This window comes from Cetorhinus maximus, chromosome 13 (genome assembly GCF_964194155.1).
Source record: "Cetorhinus maximus chromosome 13, sCetMax3.hap1.1, whole genome shotgun sequence".
Lineage (NCBI taxonomy): Eukaryota > Metazoa > Chordata > Chondrichthyes > Lamniformes > Cetorhinidae > Cetorhinus > Cetorhinus maximus.
In genome coordinates, this window is record NC_135891.1 from 94301255 (window position 1) to 94316244 (window position 14990).

Consider the following 14990-nt stretch of genomic DNA (forward strand, 5'->3'; position numbering starts at 1 on the left):
CAGGGCAAATCTGATTTGCTAAAGTCATTAAAGCAATAACGACTTTCATTTAAAAAGGCTGCGAGTTCCGCCCCGGCGCAACTTTTCGAAATCAAACTTGACTCCCAACTGACTCCACTGAAGCTTTCTGGGAAAGCTTTATTTATATATATGACAGCCGGAGTCTCTCCCTCTCTACCCAAACAGCTGCAGCACCTCAGAAGGGCAGGCAGCCTTTGGATAAACAGGTTTCCAGTTCATTTATCATCCTGTTTGGCCCCTTTAATTTCCCCCCCTGCCATTTGGCAACATCAAATACCTGTTCAAATACTGGCATAAACAGCATCCAGTGTTGGTAGTAATGGAAAATGCACTGTATGAAATGATTGCAGGACTATCGCCTTCGCTTCATTACAGCCGATGCTTCAGGCACATGGGGTGGTGCTGGTGGGGCAGTACCAGGCGTACCTGAAAAGGAGCTGCCAGTCTGAGGAAGGTGCATATCAAATAGAGAAAGCAGCATGTTGCAGATAGGGCTAAACGATCCCACAAACAACTAAGGTTTGGAACCCTGCCACATTTTGTGAATAGTGGTGGTTCCATGAACAATCCAACCCCAATGATGATGGGACCCAGAATGTGAGTGCAAAAGACAAAGCTGAAGCATTTGCAACTATTTTCAGGCAGAGGTGCTGAGTGCATGGTCCTTCTTGGCCTCTTTCTAAGGTCCCACCATTAGGCAGCAGTTTTCAGCCTATCCTGATTAATTTCACCAGGTGTCAAGAAACTTGCTGAGTTTAATTGCTACTGCACAGCCTCCAGGTCCAGATAACATCCTGGCTGTAGCAATGAAAGCCTGTGCTCCACCGCTAATTGTACCTCTAGCTAAGCTGTTCCTGTGCAGGCACAGCACTGACAGTATGCAAAATTGCTTACATACACTCAGGCTGTCCTTCAAAGTAAAAAAAGTAGCCAAGTCCAGGTGGGATGGATCCTAAGTTACTGAGGAAAGTAAGGGTGGAAATTGCGGAGCCTCATGTCACAATCTTCCAGCCCCTCCTTGGATATGGGGGTGGTGTCAGATGACTACAATGAAGCGGGTCAACCCGGAGCTCTATTCCTCCTATGTTCCCATGTCCTTTTACTTTGACCAGGATGGTGTTGCCTTGCATCACCCTGCTGAGCTGTCACATGAGGAATGGGAACACGCTGAGAAACTGATGAAATTCCAGAATAAACATAGAGGCCGAATCAGTATGGAGGATATCAAGAAACCAGAGTTCGGTGAGTGGAGCAATGAACTGGAGGCAATGCAGGGAGCTCTGCAGTTGGAGAAGGCTCTGAACCACAGTCTACAGGATCTGCACAAACTGTCATCTTGGAACACTGACACTCATCTCTGTGACTTCCTGGAGACTCATGACTTGAATGAACAAGTGAAGATGATCAAGAAGCCTGGAGATCACATGTTAAAAAAAGATGAGAGGGATAAATCCAGCAACTACAGGGCAGTCAGCTTAATATTATTGTTGGATAATCTTTTAGAGACAATAATCCAGCAATTGGAAAAGAATGGGCTAATAAATAAAAGTCAGCACAGATCTGTTAAATCAAAAACAAAAACAGAATTATCTGGAAAAACTCAGCAGGTCTGGCAGCATCGGTGGAGAAGAAATCAGTTAACGTTTCGAGTCTTCATGACCCTTCGGCAGAACTGAGTATATTTAGGAGAAAGGTGAAATATAAGCTGGTCTAAGGTGGGGGGGGCGGGGGGAGAGAGAAGTTGAGGGTGTGGTGATTGTGGAGATAAGCAAGCAGTGATAGGAGCAGATAATCAAAAGATGTCACAGACAAAAGGATCAAAGAGGTGTTGAAGGTGGTGATATTGTCTGAGAAAAGTGCTAATTAAGAATGGAAGACAGGATACTCAAGGTACAGCTCTAGTGGGGATCCATGGTGAAGAGGAAGCGGTTGGGGCCAGGGAACTGGAAATTGTTGATGTGACGTAAGGTGTCAGAGGAATCACGGATGTAGTTCACCATGGATGTCCAATCCGTCTACACCTCCATTCCCCACCAGGATGGTCTGAGGGCCCTTAGCTTCTTCCTTGAACAGAGGCCTGAAGAATCCCCATCCACCACTACTCTCCTCCGTCTGGCTGAACTTGTTCTCACACTGAACAATTTCTCCTTTAACTCCTCTCACTTCCTCCAAATAAAAGGTGTGGCTATGGGTACCCGCATGGGCCCCAGTTATGCCTGTCTCTTTATGGGGTATGTGGAACATTCCTTGTTCCAGTCCTACTCCGGCCCCCTCCCACAACTCTTTCTCCGGTACATCGATGATTACTTCGGTGCTGCTTCATGCTCTCGTCGGGACCTGGAAAAATTTATCAATTTTGCTTCCAATCTCCACCCCTCCATCATTTTCACATGGTCCATCTCTGACACTTCTCTTCCCTTCCCTGACCTCTCTGTCTCAATTTCTGATGATAGACTGTCCACCAATATCCACTACAAGCCTACCGACTCCCACAGCTACCTCGACTACAGCTCCTCACACCCCGCTTCCTGTAAGGACTCCATCCCATTCTCTCAGTTCCTTCGCCTCCGTCGCATCTGTTCTGATGACGCTACCTTCAAAAACAGCTCCTCTGACATGTCCTCCTTCTTCCTTAACCGAGGTTTTCCACCCACGGTCGTTGACAGGGCCCTCAACCGTGTCCGGCCCATATCCCGCGCATCCTCCCTCACGCCTTCTCCTCCTTCCCAGAAACATGATAGGGTCCCCCTTGTCCTCACTTATCACCCCACCAGCCTCCGCATTCAAAGGATCATCCTCCGCCATTTCCGCCAACTCCAGCATGATGCCACCACCAAACACATCTTCCCTTCACCCCCCCTGATGGCATTCTGTAGGGATCGTTCCCTCTGGGACACCCTGGTCCACTCCTCCATCACCCCCTACTCCTCAACCCCCACCTATGGCACCTCCCCATGCCCACACAGAAGATGCAACACCTGCCCCTTCACTTCCTCTCTCCTCATCGTCCAAGGGCCCAAACACTCCTTTCAAGTGAAGCAGCATTTCACTTGCATTTCCCCTAACTTAGTCTACTGCATTCGTTGCTCCCAATGCGGTCTCCTCTACATTGGAGAGACCAAACGCAAACTGGGCGACCGTTTTGCAGAACACCTGCGGTCTGTCCGCAAGAAAGACCCAAACCTCCCTGTCGCTTCCCATTTTAACACTCCACCCTATTCTCTTGCCCACATGTCTGTCCTTGGCTTGCTGATTTGTTCCAGTGAAGCCCAACGCAAACTGGAGGAACAGCACCTCATCTTCCGACTAGGCACTTTACAGCCTTCCGGGCTGAATATTGAATTCAACAACTTTAGATCTTAAACTCCCCCTCCCCCCTCCCTTTTTTTTCAATAATTTATATAGATTCTTCTTTTCCCACCTATTTCCATTATTTTTAAATCTAAAACTAAAACTTTGTTAGTCTTTCCACCCCACCCCCACTAGAGCTGTACCTTGAGTATCCTATCTTCCATTCTTAATTAGCACTTTTCTCAGACAATATCACCACCTTCAACACCTCTTTGATCCTTTTGTCTGTGACATCTTTCGGTTACAAACAAATAAATTAAATTAACAAAATCAGGGACAAATTAAAAGGCAGCCCCTTAAAGGGAGCTGCAAAAACAAAAGACAAAGTTCAAAGAAAACTTAAAGACATTAAATCAAAATGTGATCAAAGGGGTCTATAAAGCACCCCAGTGCCCACCAAGCATGGAAGGCCTCAACAGTGCCAGCAGACACCGTGTGCTCCCTCTCCAGGGACACCCAGCCGCGAACATAGCCGCAGAAGAGGGGCAGACAGTCAGGTCAGACGACCTCTCTATCGCCTGCTACTTGGACCTGTTAATGGCCAGCTTGGCCAGGCCCAGGAGCAGGTTCACGAGGAGGTCCTCCTTCCTCGCCCCCCTCCGCATCAGGTGCCCATAGATCAGGAGCGTGGGACTGAAGTGCAAACAAAACAAAAGCTTCTTCAAGTAACTAAAAAGGGGGTGCAGCCTACAACGACCTGCATACACGTGGTCCACGGATTCCACGAGGCCGCAAAAAACACAGGCATCTTGAGGGTCTGTGAACCGACACATCCTACGGTTGTATGGGACTGCTGCATGCAACACCCTCCACCCGAGGTCCTCGATGGAAAGTGGGAGGACTCCCCCATAGAGGGCCCTCCACTGGGGACTTCCGCCGCCGGATGACATGGCACGCCAGGGCATGTCCGGGCGGTGGGCGAGGTCAAGGAAGTGAAGGGTGTGCAGCAGCAGCCCATACAGGAAACCCCCCTGCACCGTGCTAAAGGGTACGGAGGGCATTTCCGCAAGGCTACTCAGGTTGCAGGACTCCAGCTCCCAAGGAAGGGTCCGGGGCTTGGGCCCGATGTGGAATTCCATCTGAACAGGGCTTGGACGGAAGACCACCGCGCACCTGAGCCACCAGTATGACATCAGGGCCAAGCATGACTGTCCTAAGGTCATGGATGGCATCGGCCTCAAGCCGGGCATCCACCAACGCATGATGCGCCAGCTCCTGGGGAAGCATCCAGCCCACTCCTCCGCCACCCAGCACATCCCCGATCCTGGTCATCCCGGCAGCCACAACCCTCCTCCCCGCCAGCCACTGCAAAATGGCGGAGGTGCAGATTCCTGAGCAACGGCTCTCTGACGATAGCCGCTACTCCTGACGGCTGAGAGCTGCGGCGTGAGGTGACTATGTTCCAGACTTTGATCAGGTCCTGGTAAAAGATGGGCAACACCTGCAAGGAGCCACAAAGGCCCCTCAGGTCTACAGACAGGAGCTGCACGTCATAATTCAGGCCATGCACCTGGCAGAAGAAATATGTCGCCAGGGCACACCACCTCGGAGGGGGCTCGACATAAAGGTATCGGTGCAGGGCCTGAAGGCGGAAAGTCACCAACTGCTGTCGGTGTATTTGGGCTTTCAAATGGCATTTGACAAAGAATCACATAGTAGACTTATTAACAAAATTACAAACTATGGGATTAAAGAGACTTTCGATCAATGATAATGACATGGACTTGGGTAAATGGGCTGAATTTTATGCTCCCCCACTGATGGAGACCAATAAAATTCCTTGGATGGCCTTCCCACTGCCCTCTCACCTGCCCCAACCTCTCTGTAATTTTACGGTGGGATGGACAAGGCTAGGCTGGCCTGCCTGCCCTTCCCCAAACTGATGCCCTTAAGTTGGCAATTAATGAGCACTTTGGGGCCATTTCCTGCCTGGCTTCAATTTTCGGGCTGGCAGGAGGAGTTCAGGAGCAGGAGGGAAGCCCGGAAAGTAACCCCGCTCAGGCCCTGGGTGGAAAGGGGTGTTGAGGGCACACCTCCTTCAATAGACTCCTTTCCACATCGGGGTCTTCCCCACCCGCTCACCCCCCCGCAAACAAGGCCTGCCACTGGCGGGTGCTCCCTCAGCCCCCCAACCTCCTCAGTCCTCACCTCCCCTCCTCTCATTGAGACCGCTCGCACTTACCTGGTCCTGCACTCTGGGACTTAGAATCTGGGGACTGCTTGTAGTTCTAGTTCAGGCCACAGTGCTGGGACTACTGAGCAGCCAGCCAATCAGATTGGTTGGCAGTTCTCTGAGGCAGGACTTTCTCCTGAGAGTTGGACAGATGTCCCGCCTCCAGCCAATTAACATGGAGTGTTAAGTGGCTGCGGAAGAGCCTGTATCAGCAGGAACACGTTCCTCACCATCCGAAATGGTTAAGGAGAGATTTAATAGAGGTTTTCAAAATTATGAATGGTTTTGATAGAGTAAATGAACAACAAGAGACATTGTTTCCAGTGGCAGAAGGGTGGGGAAGCAGAAGATACGGATTCAAGGTGATTGGCAAAAGAATCAGAGATAACATGAGCAAACTTTTTTTACACAGAGAGGAGTTATGATCTGGAATGCACTGCCTGAAAGGGTGGTGGAAGTAGATTCAATAGTAACTTTGAAAAGATAATTGGATAAATACTTGAAGGGAAACATTTTACATGTCTATGGAGAAAGAGCAGAAGGGTGGGATTAATTGGAAAACTGTACCGAAGAGCCAGTACAGGCACTACAGGCAGAATGATATAACACAGAAGGAGGCTATTCAATGTCCTGTCCACAAAAAGCAGGATAAAACCAACCCAGCCATCAGCCAAGTGATGGAAGGTGCCATCAATAGTGTCGCTTCACCGATTCTCAGTTTGGATCCATTACCAATCGGCTCCAAATCTCAATACAGGCTTGGATCAAAAAATGGATGAGAGTCACATTTTTAAAAATTCTTTTACGGGATGTGGACATCGCCGACCAGGCCAGCATTTGTTGCCTATCCCTAATTGCCCTTGAGAAGGTGGTGGTGAGCTGCCTTCTTGAACTGCTGCAGTGCTATTATGGAGGGAGTTCCAGGATTTTGACCCAGTGACAGTGAAGGAACGGTGATATATTTCCAAGTCAGGATGATGACTGGCTCGGAGGGGAACTTCCAGGTGCTGGTGTTCCCATATGTCTGCTGCCCTTGGCCTTCTAGATGGTAGTGGTCGTGGGTTCGGAAACTGCTGCTTAAGAAGCCTTGATGAATTTCAGAGGTGAAGTAAGAGCAACTGCCTTTGATAATAAGGCAGAATTAGACTGAGTTGATACCAGGGAACCCTAGTAAAATTGAAAGCAACAGGGATTAGGGGAAAAATTCTCCAGTGCCTGGAGTCATATATAACGCAGATGATGATTGTGGCTATTTGAGGTCAATTGTCTCATCCCCAGGACATTGCTGCAGGAGTTCTTCAGGGTAGTTTCCTGGCCCAATCATCTTCAGTAGGTTCATCGATAATCTTCCCTCCAACTTAAGATCAGAAGTGGGGAGGTTTACTGATCATTCCATGTCATTCAGCTCTTGTAGGATCGAAATCTCCTCCAACTGGGAAATTTATGGAACATAATTTCAAACCCACGGACATGTTTTAACCTCATGATTGGAACTATAAATTACAAAAAGATAGGCTGCAGTCAGCAGTACAGGGCTGGGCAGCAAGGGATTAATTCGGACATTTAATAAAAACAATTTTTAATAAAAACTCGTCAAAAGGGTTTGGACATTGACTAATGCAATCATGAAGTCTGATTACCCAATACAATGGCTCAAAGGACATATCATCAATACAATACACTCAAGGAATAACGCAACTAAGGTCTGCACCAGAGATATTAGTACTGGAATAGGGTCATTCAAACCCTCATTAACTTTGGAGCCATGTGCTGTTACTGTGCCACCTTAAACAGCAGGAGAATTGCTCATACAATGAGAACTAATAATATTCGTCAGGATACATCTTCTATGGAAAACCAGCCTGTTTCAACTAGCAGATGATGACACTTGTCTGGACTTTGCCTGGAATCAACTAAATGGACATTGGAACAATAGGAAATATGCTTTGACATGTCTGAGTTAAACTATTATTAAAAAGGAGAGCAGATCTGAGTATCTGGGCTGCAGTTAGGAGGAGGATTAGGGCTGGTCACCTTGACTCAGGCCTACATTCCACACTGAACAGACCGGCCGTGTTGAGGATTGTAAGGTTTTCAGCCATATCATGGTGATGTTGGCCTGAAGATTTTGGGCTACAGTCGGAAGAAGGGTCGAGAGTTTGGTCACCTAGACTCAGGCCCACAGTCGACATCAGTCAGACCAGCCATGTTGGGGATTGTAAGTTTCAGCCAAATTGTAGTGATATTGGTCTGAGGGTTTTGTGAAGGTTTTGGGGCAAAAACTTGGGTGTTTTTTGCTGGTACCTTGTAACTTGTTTCAGCCATATCTTGATGATATTGGTCTGAGGGTTTTTTTTCTTGGGGGTTCAGGAGAAGACATGATGTTTTGCTTGTGTTTTTGTAAGTTTAAAATGAATTGTGGGAACTTTGTGTCGGGTACTGGGAACGTGTTATTTTAAATTTTGGGTTTTGTACTGTGGGGTTGCGGGTGATTCAATAAAGCAATTGTGAATTATCAGAAGAAACTGGTCTTGCTGGTCATTCTGTTCAAACCGTACACTTGTAAATCTGGTGTCATGAACTTGAGTGTGGGGAGCGCCTCTCGGAAAAGAACCACCCCTACACTCTCTTCACAACTCCTCAGATAACAAAGTAGTCCACACCTCCATGGCAAGACCAAGTGTAATGTATCCATGTTTGCTGATGATACGAAGTTAGGTAGGAAACTAAGCTATGGGGAGGACACAGAGGCTGCAAAGGGGTATAGGTTGGTTAAGTGGATATAATGTGGGGGAACTGTGAAATTAAGCACTTGGTAAGAAAAATAGAAAAGCAGAATATTTTTTAAATGCAGAGACTGTGAAAAGTTGGTATTCAGAGGGACCTGGTAGTCCTTCTATACAAATCACAAAGTTAACATGCAAAACAAAGTGACAATTAGGAAGGAAAATGGTATGTTAACCTTTAATACAAAGGGATTGGAAAATAAGAGCAAAGAAATCTTAATACAATTATACAATTCCTTAGTAAGACCACACCTGGAATTTTGATCTCATTACGAAGGAAGAATAACACTTGCCTTAGAGGAAATACAACAAAGGCTCACCAGGCTGATTCCTGAGATGTGAGGATTGTCCTATGATGAGAGATTGAGTAGACCAGGCCTTCAATCCCCAGAAGAATGAGTGGCGATTGACTTGAATCAAATTCTTAAGTGGCTTCATAGGGTAGACACTGGGAGGATGTTTCCCCCTGGCTGAGGGGTCTGGACCTAGGAATGAGGGGTTGGCCATATAGGAGTGAAATGAGGAGAAATTTATTCGCTCAAAGGGTTGTGAATCTGTAGAATTCTCTAATCCAGTGTACTGTGGATGCTCAGTCAGAGTACACTTAAGACAAAAATCAATAGATTTTTGCCTACTCAGGGGATAGCGTGGGAAGATGGGAGTTAAGATCGATGATCAGCCATGAGCCATTGAATGGTCGAGGAGGGTTGTTAAAACTGAATGTCCTACTCCTATTTCTTATGTTTTCTCTGAAAAACACACAAGTGACATGTTCTGATTAATTTTCGTCTCATCTCTTAATACATTTGGAGTGATTCTGCTCATTGCAAGTCTGCAGAGGGGAAACCTGGGGTTTTGTAGCAGTTCCAGGTGAAATGTGGGGTTGTGGGAAATCCCTGGGAAATCAGACTTTTCCAGTAGTGGGGAAGGGGGTCCCGCACTGTCAGTGTTACAGTTGCCGGGTCCTAAGAGATAACAACAATGCGATTGGTGATAGGGTATAGAGGACTGAAGCACCTAAGTAGGGTACATCAGCATTGAGTGGTAGTGAGGGCTTTCTTTGGGCCTGATAGCAGTGAGAAATGTCCTGGGGTGCTGTATAAATGAGGAATTGGGGGTAATTGGGGAGAAAGTGTCCCTGTATCAAGAAGCACTACAGAGATGGGTCCTTAGTCTTTGTGCAGTGAATCTCAAAAGCCAGCAATTTAGATGGTAGAGTTTATCCAGTGTGTGGAGCACTAACCATGAGGTATGAATGAGTGACAAAAATTCAACATTTCAAACATGGCGGATTATTTATTGGATTGTTTTTAACTGATCACAGAACACATATTTAGAATTGATTCCTAATTCTGCAGGCCATCAATTTTACATACCCTCGCCTTATGATGTCATAGATTACCTAGTATTTAAAGCACAGAATTGGGCCTTTAAGCCCAACAGACCACAGATGGTTGGAAGGTTATTTATGTGGAACAAAAGAGGATTTTCTATACCATTGTCAATTGAATGCAAAGCCGTCAGTGCAATTCTGTCCAGCATCTTCCCTGATAGTTTTCTGGAAAAGTATTAATTTCAAGTTTTATAAATGCTAACTCAGTTTCTCTTGCCACCTATGCTGTCTGACATGATGAGTGTTCCTAGCTTTTTCTGTTTCTATTTATAATTTCCTGCAAGCAGTTTGAACAAATTAATGGCTTTCTCAAGGAAGAGTCAAATCCATTCCATTCAATTACAAGCATCCTGTGGGGCAGTAATTATTTATTTGGCACCTCTACTCATTCGAACAAACACTGTTTTGAATGCTGTAACTGCCTGACCATCTAAATGCAATACTAAGAAATACTTATTTTTACATCACTTTGTTCTGGTCTACCTTCAAGAAACTTGGAGTTATATCTTGCAATACAAAGTCAGTTAGACCGAGGCCATCATGCATACGAAATGAGTCAGAGGGCACCATGGCAGCTTATAGCTGCAAAGTAAAAATTGCATTGCAAGGATTAATTTTAGACTGAGGGCTAATGTTCACTAAATGTCTATGGTTCATAGCCTGATCCCGAGTACATATGCTTCCTTATTCACAAATCAAGGCAGCATGCAATGTATTCCAGTAAACCAGGCAAGTGCTAAAAGTTCATTATCCAATCATGGGTTACCTAAATATTGGGCAGGCAAAAAATACATTGTAATTCATAGGGGACCCAAGGCTCTTACAAATCCCAACATGTGATTGTGAATTTAAGGAAACATCCCGAGAGGGGTAGGGTGGAGTGTATAAAAATTGGGAATGGGGGTTGACTCCTCAGTGTGCATCTACCACATTGGAAGTAGCAGCATTGCCAGGGTGACTCCTAGAGTACAATAGTACAGAGACAGCCTGGAACTGGGAGCACCGTTGGCTGGATTCCTAGCCCTGAGCAGTTGGCCCCAGCAACTGGAGAGGGAAAAGTGGGATCTGGCAGTACTGGGATAGGTGTCCCAACGTGTTGCAGGACTATAAGCCAGGTCTGGCTACATTAGGAAGGAATCCAGAGATCTGGCAATAATAAGGGGACCTTGAATTCTGGGAATACCTGGAGAATTCTCAAGGTTTCAGGAACTTCTAGTGCTTTTAGAGTATTCCAATATATGAGAGTAGTGTTCTCAAAAGTCACATTCAGCTTCTCTTCAACTGCAATGTCAATACTGTCCACAGCTGTGTCATTACACCCTAGAATGATCTTATTGAATGGCAAAGCAAGCTCAAAAGGCTGAATGGCCCACTCCTATTATTTATTTTATTTCCACCACCTCCAGAGATGTGCCTACCAAACACATTTTTCCCTCCCCTTTTACCATTCCCAAGGACCATTTCCTCTGTTACATCGTGGTTCACTCGACAATCATTTGCAGCCCGTTCCCTTTCCCACAGTACCTTCCCATGCAAGTGGCAAGCGATGCAACACCTGCCGTTTTACCTCCTCCCCACCATCCAATGCCCTAAACTCTTCTTACAAGTCAAAATGTGATTTACTTGTACTTCTTTCAATTTAGTATACTGTATCCACTGCTCATAATGTGGTCTGCTCTACATTGGGGAGATCAAACAGATTGGGCAATCACTTTGCGTAACACCTCTACTTAGTCCACAATCGTGACCCTGCTGGACGCTTATCTTTTTACTCCTTTGTCCAACTCCCACTCTGACCTTTGTCCTTGGCCCCCTACACTGTTCTGCTAATCAAATTCAACAGAAGCTTGAGGAACAGCATTTCAACTTTCAATTTACACTTTACAGCCTCTGGACTCAACATACATTCAACAGTTTCAGATCTTAACGATTACCATTTTTAGGGACAGCAGCTGTTGGTAGTGATTTTGCTGTTGCCATTTTCACTCCTCTACAGCCATCTTCTGTTTTTTTTAAACTTGTCTTCTTACCCCTTGCATCATCATTCTTTTTGTCAGTTAGGTTCTTGCCTATTAGAGACTTTCCCCTTTGTTCTTTCCTCCCCTCACTCTCTTCCCCACCTCAGAACATGCTTAAAATCTGTCACGCCGTCAACTTCATCCAGTTCTGATGAAAGGTCATTGGCCTGAAACATTAACCAAAAACAGATAATGCTGGAAAATATTCAGCAGGTCTGCCAGCATCAGGATTCTGACAAAAGGTCACCAGCCTGAAATGCTAACTCTTCTTTCTCTCTCCACAAATGCTGCCAGATCTGCTGAGTGCTTCCAGCATTTTTGTTTTTATTCCCAATTTACAGCATCTGCAGTGTTTTGCTTTTGCATTAGTGCATTTTCTTGTTTTGTATATTAAAGAAGCATTATAGAAGAGATTTATAATTCCTTTAGAATTACCAATCTATTCACTCACACACATTCTGTGAAATGCATCAGTTTCTTGATTTTACATTGACCTTGTTTCACTAAAATATTCATTAGTTTCACTGTTTGGAAGCTTGAAGAGGGAATATGAGGGCTTGTATAAAGATAACAATATTTAATTTATATAACAAAAATGATCATATTTTTAAAGCCCTAGATTAGCTAGCATGTCTGGATATTGCTAATTGAAAGTAAACTCCTGATCATGGGGGAGGCTGACAAGGCAGATCCAAAATCTGAAGTAGGTCCATACAGTCACTAATACCATTATCAAACACATTATAATTACATTTATCAATATAAATGATACTGAATATATCATTTCAATATAGTGTCTCAGATTCTGGACAGATCAAGTGACACCTCTATACACCTCCACTCGGGTCTCCAAGATCTGCATGTTTCATCCCTTTGCTAAACAGGCACATGCATAAACGAGGCACTCATTCACTGCAAAGTGCCAAGCAATATAAAAACATGGGGTCAGAAGAGATTCTGACTGAACCACCTTAGCAGGCAGCAAGAACCATATGCAGTCTTTCGCTGGCCAAACCTTTATCTGAATTTTCAATGCATTAACAGTCCTCACTTGTGCAGAATACTGACACCAAATGAACCCAAACACAGCTTCTGCACTTGAACTGATCATTTTATGTTACAATCTGATTCTCTATTATTTCAAGAAACTGCTGGTTACAGTGGATACAAAATGCAAATAAATTTAATGCCGCAACCTACACGTCTCATTATTGGCCTGATTTTGATAACAATATTTGTCATATGCATTCTAAACTTATACCTACTGCTGCTTCTAGGTATTGTCCAAGAAACATGAGTAAGTGTGGTGGCTTGCATTAAAAGCAAAATAATGCAAATTCTGGAGATCTGAAATAAAAACTTGGCTTGTAATTAATATCGATTTTCAAAAGGCATTCAATAAGGTGCCCCATAATAGACTAATGAATAATTCAGAGAACGTGGAGTCAGGGTAGTGGTAGAACGGATTGCGAGCTGGCTTCAAGACTGAAAGCAGAAAGCGGGCATAAAGGGTAGTTATTTAGAGTGGCAAAGGAGGGGAGTGGTGTTCTGCAAGGATCAGTGCTGGGACTAATGTTGTTCACAATTTACATTAACGATTTGGACCTTGGAATCAAAAATATAATTTCTAAATTAATGAATGGCACCAGATTTGGGTGAGGGAGGGGGATAGTCATTACTGAGCAGGACTGCAATAATTACAGGTCAACATTAATAGGAACTTGTAGAATGGGCAAATAATTGGCAAACGAAGTTCAACACAGATAAATGTGGGGTTGTATGTTTTGGTAAGAAGAATCGGGAGGTCACAAATTACTTGGAAGGTGAGAGTCGAGGCGGGGTAGAGGAACAAAGGGATTTTGGAGTACAAATGCATCAATCAGTATAAGTTGTGCCACAGGTTAGCAAGGCCACAAAAAACGAGCGCAAGGCTTTATTTCCAGAGGATTCCAAAGAACATATTTTACTCAAAATGTTAACTTTCCACAGATGCTGCCACACCTGAGTATTTCTAGCACTTGGTTTTTATTTTTATTTAGAGGGATGCAACTGAAAATTAGAAAAGTTACGCTAAACCTGCATCAAACCTTGGTTAGATCACATACAGTGTGCAGTTCTGGTCGCCATATTTTAAAAAGGATATAGAGGCAGTGGAGAGGGTGCAGGGAAGATTTACAAGGATGATACCAGAAATCCGTGAGTATATATATCAAGGAAAGGATTAACAGACTAGGTATCTTATCTCTTGAAAAAAGGTTAAGGGGTGACCTAATTTAGGTCTTTAAAATTCTGAAAGATTTTGATAGAATGGATAAAGAGAGAATGTTTCCTCTTGTGGAAAGAGCATAACTGGAGGCCATCAATATAAAATAGTCACCAAGAAATCCAATAGGGAATTCAGAAGAATTTTATCACCCAAGAGTGGTAACAATTTGGAACAAAGGCAAAAATAGCTGGAATAACTCAGCAGATCTGACAGCATCTGCGGAGAGGAATACAGTTAACGTTTCAAGTCAGTATGACTCTTACGGACTCGAAACGTTAACTGTATTCCTCTATGCAGATGCTGTCAGACCTGCTGAGTTTTTCCAGCTATTTTTGTTTTTGTTTCAGATTTCCATCTGCAGTATTTTGCTTTTATATAAGAATTTGGAACTTGCTACTACAGGGAGTGATAGAAGCAAATAGTATAGATGCATTTGTTAGCGAAAATAGACAAGGGAGAAGGGTATAGGTAGTTACAATGGTGGATGAGAAAAGATAGGAAGTTTGAGTGGAGCATAAACACCAGCATGGGCTGGTTGGGCCAAATAGCCCGCTTCTGTGTTTTATATATATATATATATGTATAAGGTACAGAGTCCTATATAATTATTTTTAAAATCAAAGTGCATTTTATATCACCAACACCTTATTACTTTCTTATCTATTCACTTTGTTTCCATGTCACTCCAAAAATACATTGCAAAGCTCTCTAGAAGCCTGGCCTCTTCTTTCCTCAGCATGTCCATGTTTCAGCACTACTCCACTACAAAGTCTTCACTAATCTTCTCTTCAGATCTCTATTCATTTGTCCAGTCAATATCCTTTCTACCATTTAAAACAAATTTTCCTATTATAATCCTAACTCTAATTTCCTTGTCACATCTACAGACTCCAGATATTTAAAATGTCACATCTAGTCCAGCTGTTTAAAGTTTATTAAAATGTTCATTCTGTAATTCGAGAAACATTTATAACTTTGGCCT

General features: G+C 44.2%; 1 pseudogene; it reads left to right on the forward strand.

The window, feature by feature from the left end:
- Nucleotides 1-1070: 1070 nt before the first annotated feature.
- LOC144688316 (ferritin heavy chain B pseudogene) lies at nt 1071-13043 on the forward strand (annotated as a pseudogene).
- Nucleotides 13044-14990: the final 1947 nt, after the last annotated feature.